The sequence below is a fragment of the Ranitomeya variabilis genome, chromosome 3, assembly GCF_051348905.1.
Source record: "Ranitomeya variabilis isolate aRanVar5 chromosome 3, aRanVar5.hap1, whole genome shotgun sequence".
NCBI classification, from domain to species: Eukaryota; Metazoa; Chordata; class Amphibia; order Anura; family Dendrobatidae; genus Ranitomeya; species Ranitomeya variabilis.
Window position 1 is genome coordinate 676,374,058 of NC_135234.1, and position 7,435 is coordinate 676,381,492.

The 7,435-nt window shown below is 43.6% G+C and overlaps 1 non-coding gene across 1 annotated transcript; it reads left to right on the top strand.

The window, feature by feature from the left end:
- The first annotated feature begins 2,454 nt into the window (after positions 1 to 2,454).
- Positions 2,455 to 2,527, top strand: TRNAR-CCU (transfer RNA arginine (anticodon CCU)). The gene has a single exon. It is a non-coding gene; the product is annotated as a tRNA-Arg (tRNA).
- The last annotated feature ends 4,908 nt before the right edge of the window (positions 2,528 to 7,435 follow it).

A 7,435-nucleotide genomic window follows, 5' to 3' on the forward strand; every position in this document is an offset into this window, starting at 1 on the left:
AGTAGCCTTCAGGCCATACCATTTTGCCACTAAGGGTACTGTCACACAGTGCAATTTTGATCGCTACGACGGTACGATTCGTGACGTTCTAGCGATATCGTTACGATATCGCAGTGTCTGACACGCAGCAGCGATCAGGGACCCTGCTGAGAATCGTACGTCGTAGCAGATCGTTTGGAACTTTCTTTCGTCGCTTGATCTCCCGCTGACATCGCTGGATCGTTGTGTGTGACAGCGATCCAGCGATGTGTTCGCTTGTAACCAGGGTAAACATCGGGTAACTAAGCGCAGGGCCGCGCTTAGTAACCCGATGTTTACCCTGGTTACCAGCGTAAACGTAAAAAAAACAAACAGTACATACTCACATTCCGGTGTCTGTCCTCCGGCGTCTCAGCTTCTCTGCACTGTGAGCGCCGGCCGGCCGGAAAGCGAGCACAGCGGTGACGTCTGACGTCACCGCTCTGCTTTCCGGCCGCTGTGCTTACACAGTGCAGAGAAGCACAGCGCCGGGGGACAGACACCGGAATGTAAGTATGTACTGTTTGGTTTTTTTACGTTTACGCTGGTAACCAGGGTAAACATCGGGTTACTAAGCGCGGCCCTGCGCTTAGTAACCCGATGTTTACCCTGGTTACCCGGGGACTTCGGCATCGCTCCAGCACCGTGATTGCAACGTGTGACCGCAGTCTACGACGCTGGAGCGATAATCATACGACGCTGCGACGTCACGGATCGTGCCGTCGTAGCGATCAAAATGGCACTGTGTGACAGTACCCTAAGGCCTGGGAAAGGGACAGGTAATAATGTATGAAGGCAATTTCATTTAAATCTGTGTTTCCCCATCCTTACAGTCCCCTTCCTTAGTATTGCACACTACCCCCTCATCAGTCAGGCAGCAACCTCAATATTCATTTTACTAAAGAAAATCAATTAGAAAAAATGGCCAGAAGTGTCCCCAATGCCAGCCTCAAAATTCAACTTTATAGAAAAAGTTGGTTTTTAACTTTCTAATGGTGGGATCATGGTATGCAAAGCGGAATCTCACAATTCTCCGTGGACCCCCTCACTAACAAAGCATAAGATCTTGCGCTTTTAACTAAAGTAGCACTGCGGCATTATGTACACTGCAGTTAGTAACCGCCATAATGAGTGGGAACAGGGAAGGTTCTGGGATCAGACCCTGAGTGCCAGGATCTCACATCTCGAAAGTTCAGATCTGACTTTTGCTAGAAAAAGGGTGGCATGTAAGCATTTTTCTAATTATTATTCTTTTTCTGTTTGCGGCTGCCCACTGTTTTCATAAAACACGAGGACTGCCACATTCTGGTGTCAAATCTGATCTGGATCTGCTTATAGCACCACAGAGGCCTGTTTTCCCAGTAATTTGGACTCCAATGATTTGTTACAGTTTCAGTGTAAAGCTGCAATATAAGTAAAAAAATGGCATTTAAATTCTTTCATGACATGGGGGAATATATTGTTAAAGATCTTTGCAAATAATTAGCTGTAATTTGAGACTGTACATACCCTCCACAAGATTAAACTTGCAACACCAACAAGGAAAACTTGTGGACTTATGGAAATTAAAGGATGGACATGTTAATGATATGCAAATGATGAAAAAATGAAAACAAAAAATGTTAAAGAAAACCTCGATTTATTCAGTATAGAGTATGAGCTCCACGCGCAAAAGTACCCGCACTTACGCTCCTTGGCTGAGATTATTAATGGTTGTGTGAGGAATGTTCTGCCATGCTGAATGCACTAGGAAAAATCATCAAGATCCTCTGCTGGCAGCTCCCTTTTGAATTTGCTGACCAATGATGTCCAAGGTGTGTTCAATGGGAGACAAGTCTGGAGAAGCTGCAGCCCATGATAGCATGTTCAGGCCTTGCTAGCTGCTCACAGTAGCACAAGCAACATGGAGCCTGGCGTTGTCGTGTTGAAATGATCTCCTGCTGCACATTGGAGAAATGGCTGTCTCACTGGTTCAATTACCAAATCAATGTAAGGGCTCGTTTACACGACCATATTTTTGGTTCGAGTGCTATTCATAGTAAAAACAGACATCACTCGGACCAATGTTCAATGGGGCAGTGCAGATGAGTGATTGTTTTTCACTGACCAAATATGCATGTGAAAAAAAATTGCCGCATGCACTAATTTCTTCTGTAAATCTGATGAGACTCACCCATTCAAGCCTGAGTGCATAAAAAAAAAATGAGGTGCCATATGGAGCCGCAGTATAGCATGCAATTTTTACAGATACATTGCAATTCTGTAATTCCTATGTTAATGAATTGCAATGAATTCTGTAAATGATTAATAGCTGCTGCTGTTAAAACAAAAAAGATTGCACATAAATAACAAGGGAGAAAAAATTTCATCTCACTTTTCCAGATGAAACTGATTATTTTTTTATATGCTCATGTGAACCTACCAATCTGGCATCTAGCTCCAGTGGCCTAATGGATAAGGCACTGGCTTCCTAAGCCAGGGATTGTGGGTTCGAGTCCCATCTGGGGTGCTTGTTGATTTCCTTTGGGGGTTTATTCTGACGGAATATTGGATGGACAAATGTCTTTTTTCGGCTTTACTATGTTACCCTCACGCCGAGCTTTTACTTTATCTGAAATGAAGACTAGAGGGGTCCAGTTGCCGTACATACATTATGCCAGCCCACACCATAATCCTGGAAGTAGGATCGGTCTGACGTTCCCTCGTGAAGGTCTCTTCATCCTATTGCCCAAATGGTAGCCAAACTAATTTATGGCCATCATTGGAGCCAAGACAAAAGCAGGACTCATCAGTTAAGAGGATGGACCTCCATTCCAGTCCCATTGCCGTCTTGCCCTGCACCATGATAGCCTTTGATTTGGAGGTCAATGTTACACCTGGAGCTGGATGTCTGGCTTATAACCCAGTGTTGTGCACACGTCTTCTGATGGATTTTGCAGACACTGACTCCTTAGGTTTGGTTTGTGACGTCCAATTTCACTTGCAGTCCAGAATGGATCCATCCTTCTAATCTGATATTCTGTCCGTCCAGAGAGTCACCTCTCTGCCCTTCTTGCTGTTGTTCCAGTTCTTCATCGTTCTCCCATCCACTAGGACACAACGTTGAACAGTGCTGACATCTTAGCCTTTGTTCGATGTAATCGGCCGTGGCAAGAAGCAAAGGTTTCTGCGTTCAAGTATTTTAACCCTCTTAGTTTGCGAAAAGTGGCAATAACTGGTACATAGACAAACAGGAGGCATCACAATCATCTCACAACATTTGATCCAATTTTTTCAGGTTCATGTGGCTAAAAAAAAATTTGCTTTTCACCTGGCTTTTATGCTTCTTTCACGTGCCACAGATTGGAGCTAGCTGCTTGAAAATGTGATCATTTGCAGATCTCAGCGACACCTGCTCCTTTCTCTATTTGCAATTCAGAGCTGTGGAGTCGGAGTTGGTGTCATGGAAATTGAGGTGTTGGAGGTTTGACTTACCGACTCCACAGCCCTGATTTGCATAATCTTATTGTCCTTCTCAGTGTTGCAATTTCAGTATTGAGTGTAAACTTAAAAAAAAAAAAACTATAAGGCTGTGTGCACACTCTGCGGCGTGCTCTGCGGGTTCTCCCGCAGTGGAATTGATAAATCTGCAGGGCAAAAACCGCTGCGGTTATCCCTGCAGATTTATCGCGGTTTGTTTTGCAATTTCCGCTGCGGGATTACTCCTATACTATTGATGCTGCATATGCAGCAATATGCAGCATCAATAGTAATGGTAAAAATAATAAAAATTGGTTATACTCACCCTCTGATGTCCGGATCTCCTCGGCGCTGCACGCGGTGCTCCGGTTCCAAAGATGCTGTGCCGAGAAGGACCTTCGTGACGTCACGGTCATGTGACCCGGGCGTCATCACGGTCATGTGACCGCGACGTCACCGCAGGTCCTGCTCGCACAGCAACCAGACCGGACGGCCGCGTGCAGCGCTGAGAGGTGAGTATAGCATCATTTTTTATTTTAATTCTTTTTTTTTTTACACTATTTATGCTTCCCAGGGCCTGGAGGAGAGTCTCCTCTCCTCCACCCCAGGTAGCAACCGCACATTATCCGCTTATTTCCCACATCGTGGGCACAGCCCCATGCGCGGAAGTTAGCGGTTCAATGCATTCCTATGGGTGCAGAATCGCTGCGATTCTGCACAAAGAAGTGACATGCTGCGGGTTGTAAACCGCTGCGTTTCTGCGCGTTTTTTCCCGCAGCATGTGCACTGCGGTTTGCGGTTTCCATAGGGTTTACATGTTAATGTAAACGCTATGGAAACTGCTGCGGACCCGCAGCATCAAAATCGCCGCGGATCCGCGGTAAAAACAGCGAAGTGTGAACATGGCCTCAAACTTAAAAAAATACACCAGTGATATATTAGGAGTTATATATACAAAGAGAAATTAAAAAATATATTTAAATAAATGCAAATATTTTAATAGCACAAAAAAATTAAATAGTTGTTTTCAAAGAAACAAATACGTGCACAAAACTCCTCAAAGGGGTTGTCTGGAAATTCAATATTGGTGACCTATTTTAGGAATAGGTAATCAATATCAGATTAGCGGTAGTCCAACACCTGACACCTCCACCAATCATCTGTTTGCAGCTCCTGCAGCATCCAAGTGTAGACCATGTACAGAACCATAACGGCACCGTTCCGTATACTTCGTAACAGCCGTTCTCTGGTACTGCAGCTTAGCTCCCATTTACTTCAATGTGACCTCAGCTACAGTACCCGAGAACGTCGACTACAATGCACAAAGCTGTTTTTCCTGCTCCAGTCACTTTACATAGAGCTGATCTGGTATTGATGTCCTTCCCCAAGAATATGTTCAACCACTATAAGGTTTGGACATATTTTACAAGGTAGCCATTTATAAGTGGCACTAGACAGTACAGGTATTTTGATGTTTAGAATAAATGGACAATCTTTTTCAGATGATTAAAAAAAAAAAAAAAAAAAACAGGAAAGTAACGATCGTTAAGGTTTTGCTCCCATGTGCACTGTCATGGGGTCCTTCTCCGGTATCACACAATCAACAGAGCAAGAGAATAGTGAACAATTCCATGACCTTTATTTAGGCAAAAATACACACAAAGGACAAGATAGTCCAGAACCCGAATGCAGTTCAGTAAGAGGATAAAAGTCCTGGGAGATGAGAGTCCAACAATCCAGCAGACAGAAGATAGCATAGTCCATATACTCTTCTTTCTCTCTGAGGTGCTGTGATCACATCATAATAATAATCTTAGCGCCAACATATTCTGCAGCGCTTTACAGTTTAACATCATCGTTCCACACAGGACCATTCACAGGTCAGTGGGGAAGGTCACAGGGGCTCCTTGTTTCACTAAGCTAGTTCTACGTATATGTCATTAGCATATTAGAAAACAGCATTATTCACTGACCCTGTGGAAAGATAACAGTACAGTACTGTGGGGGTTGATATCAGAAGGCAACAACAGCTATTCATCAATTAGCAAATAACAACTCATCCTACAAGAGAACACCATGCAAATCAGTAAAATATTAATACAAACAAAATGATACCCACATACCATATCCCACCATCACAACCTGGGCACTACAGTCATTGATGAGCAGCTGTCTGGTCATACCAGGACACCTTCATCACATGGGGCGGGGAGGAAGAGAAGAGGAATTACCTTGATCTTGGCACAGCGCACCCAAGAGAATGGAAAATGTCAAAGGTAGATTTAATCCTCTTTAGTTTGCAAATGTCATTAGAAATCATGACATTGACAATTTAATATACCAGATACCAAGTTCAATTACTTGATAGCATCAGCAGCCTTTGTAAAAGGACAAGAAAGCCCGTAGATTTTCCGGCATATCTGCAGAATGCTATCAGGTTAAATAAATTCTGATCATGTCTTCGGCTCCAGTAAATCCTGCGCCAAACTAGCAGAATTGTGTCCCGACCCGGACATCAATCCTCCACCGCTGCCTGACACCAAAATCTTTACCTTTAGGGGCCCATGCATTTCTCTAACGACTTCCTGGAATTCTTTATGGGTCAATCAAAAAGATTAAACTTGGGTCTGATAAACACCGCTGAGTGCTTTATATCATACAGATGCTGTGAAATATAACCTAGCGCTATATAACGTCTAGAGGACAAAGTATATTGGGCAGTAAGTATTCTATAAAACTCCTTGGAACAGCAAGACCTACAATTTACTTTTAAGTGACCTCATATTCGTCATTTGCATGGATTGGATTCCTTGGTTATATTTTTTGTATAATGGATCACCAGTAAACTGCGTAGTATCCGTTACTGAATTCATGGATATTCTTGGTATTTGGGTGGCAGCCATTAATTTACTGAATGCTCAGCTAACTCCGGAGAGCTCCTAGAGGGCAGAATAAGAGAGGAAAACCTGTATGATCCTTCTGTCACTTGGGATGGTCTATTTCATTGTTTTGGGCAACTTGTCACTGTTCTGTCCACAGGTCATCACTCCCTAGGTAGCACAAAGTATTTCTACTTCCATAGTAAGAATTGTAACTTGGGTTGCAAAAATTCTCAATGGTTCCCCCAACTAATATTTCTCTTCCAATTTCATAAGCTTGTCAGTATTTTTTTTGCACAATATTACATTTGCAACACTATTTACATCATTGCACATTTTGTTATCCTTTGGCCCATTGGTTAGCAATGTTACCGTGTAGCACTGGGGTCCTGGGTTCAAATCCCACCATGGGTAACATCTGCAAGGAGATTGTATGTTCTCCCCATGCTTGTGTGGATTTCCTCTTGGTACTCTGGATCCTCCCACACTCCAAAGACATACTGATATGGACTTAGATTGTGAGCCCCAATGGGGACAGTGATAATGTCTGTAAAGTGCTGGGGAATTAATTGCGCTACACATGAGAAAATAAATTAATATTTTGCATGTCTTGCATTTAAAGGGAATCTGTCACCTCCGGGACGTATATGACCTATTGATATGGACATACAGGTAATAGAAATGTTACACTAGTCCTACCTGTCAGCCTCATAATAATGGTCTTGTTGTTGAGAAATGTTATATTCTTTCTTTATGTTAATGATTTCTTCCAGGCTTCGGGGCATGTGGTGCCTGGAAGAAATACCTGCTTCCTGACTTCATTATAATGGTACCCCCTCCCATCAGCGTCAGTTACGGCCCCGGTATCCTGCGCTTGCGCCCTGTACTCCCTCAGAAATACATACCTCATCCTTCCTTCTGTGGGCGCTGCATTTAGGCATCTTCTGCATAGGCGAGTCACTGTGACCTCCGGTGTGCGTGCCGATAAGATGGTCTCCCCACTTCCTCCTTGCATAGTCATCACTAGGAACCATGTGTACATGGCGATGACTATGCAGGGAGGAAGGGAGGAGAGCACC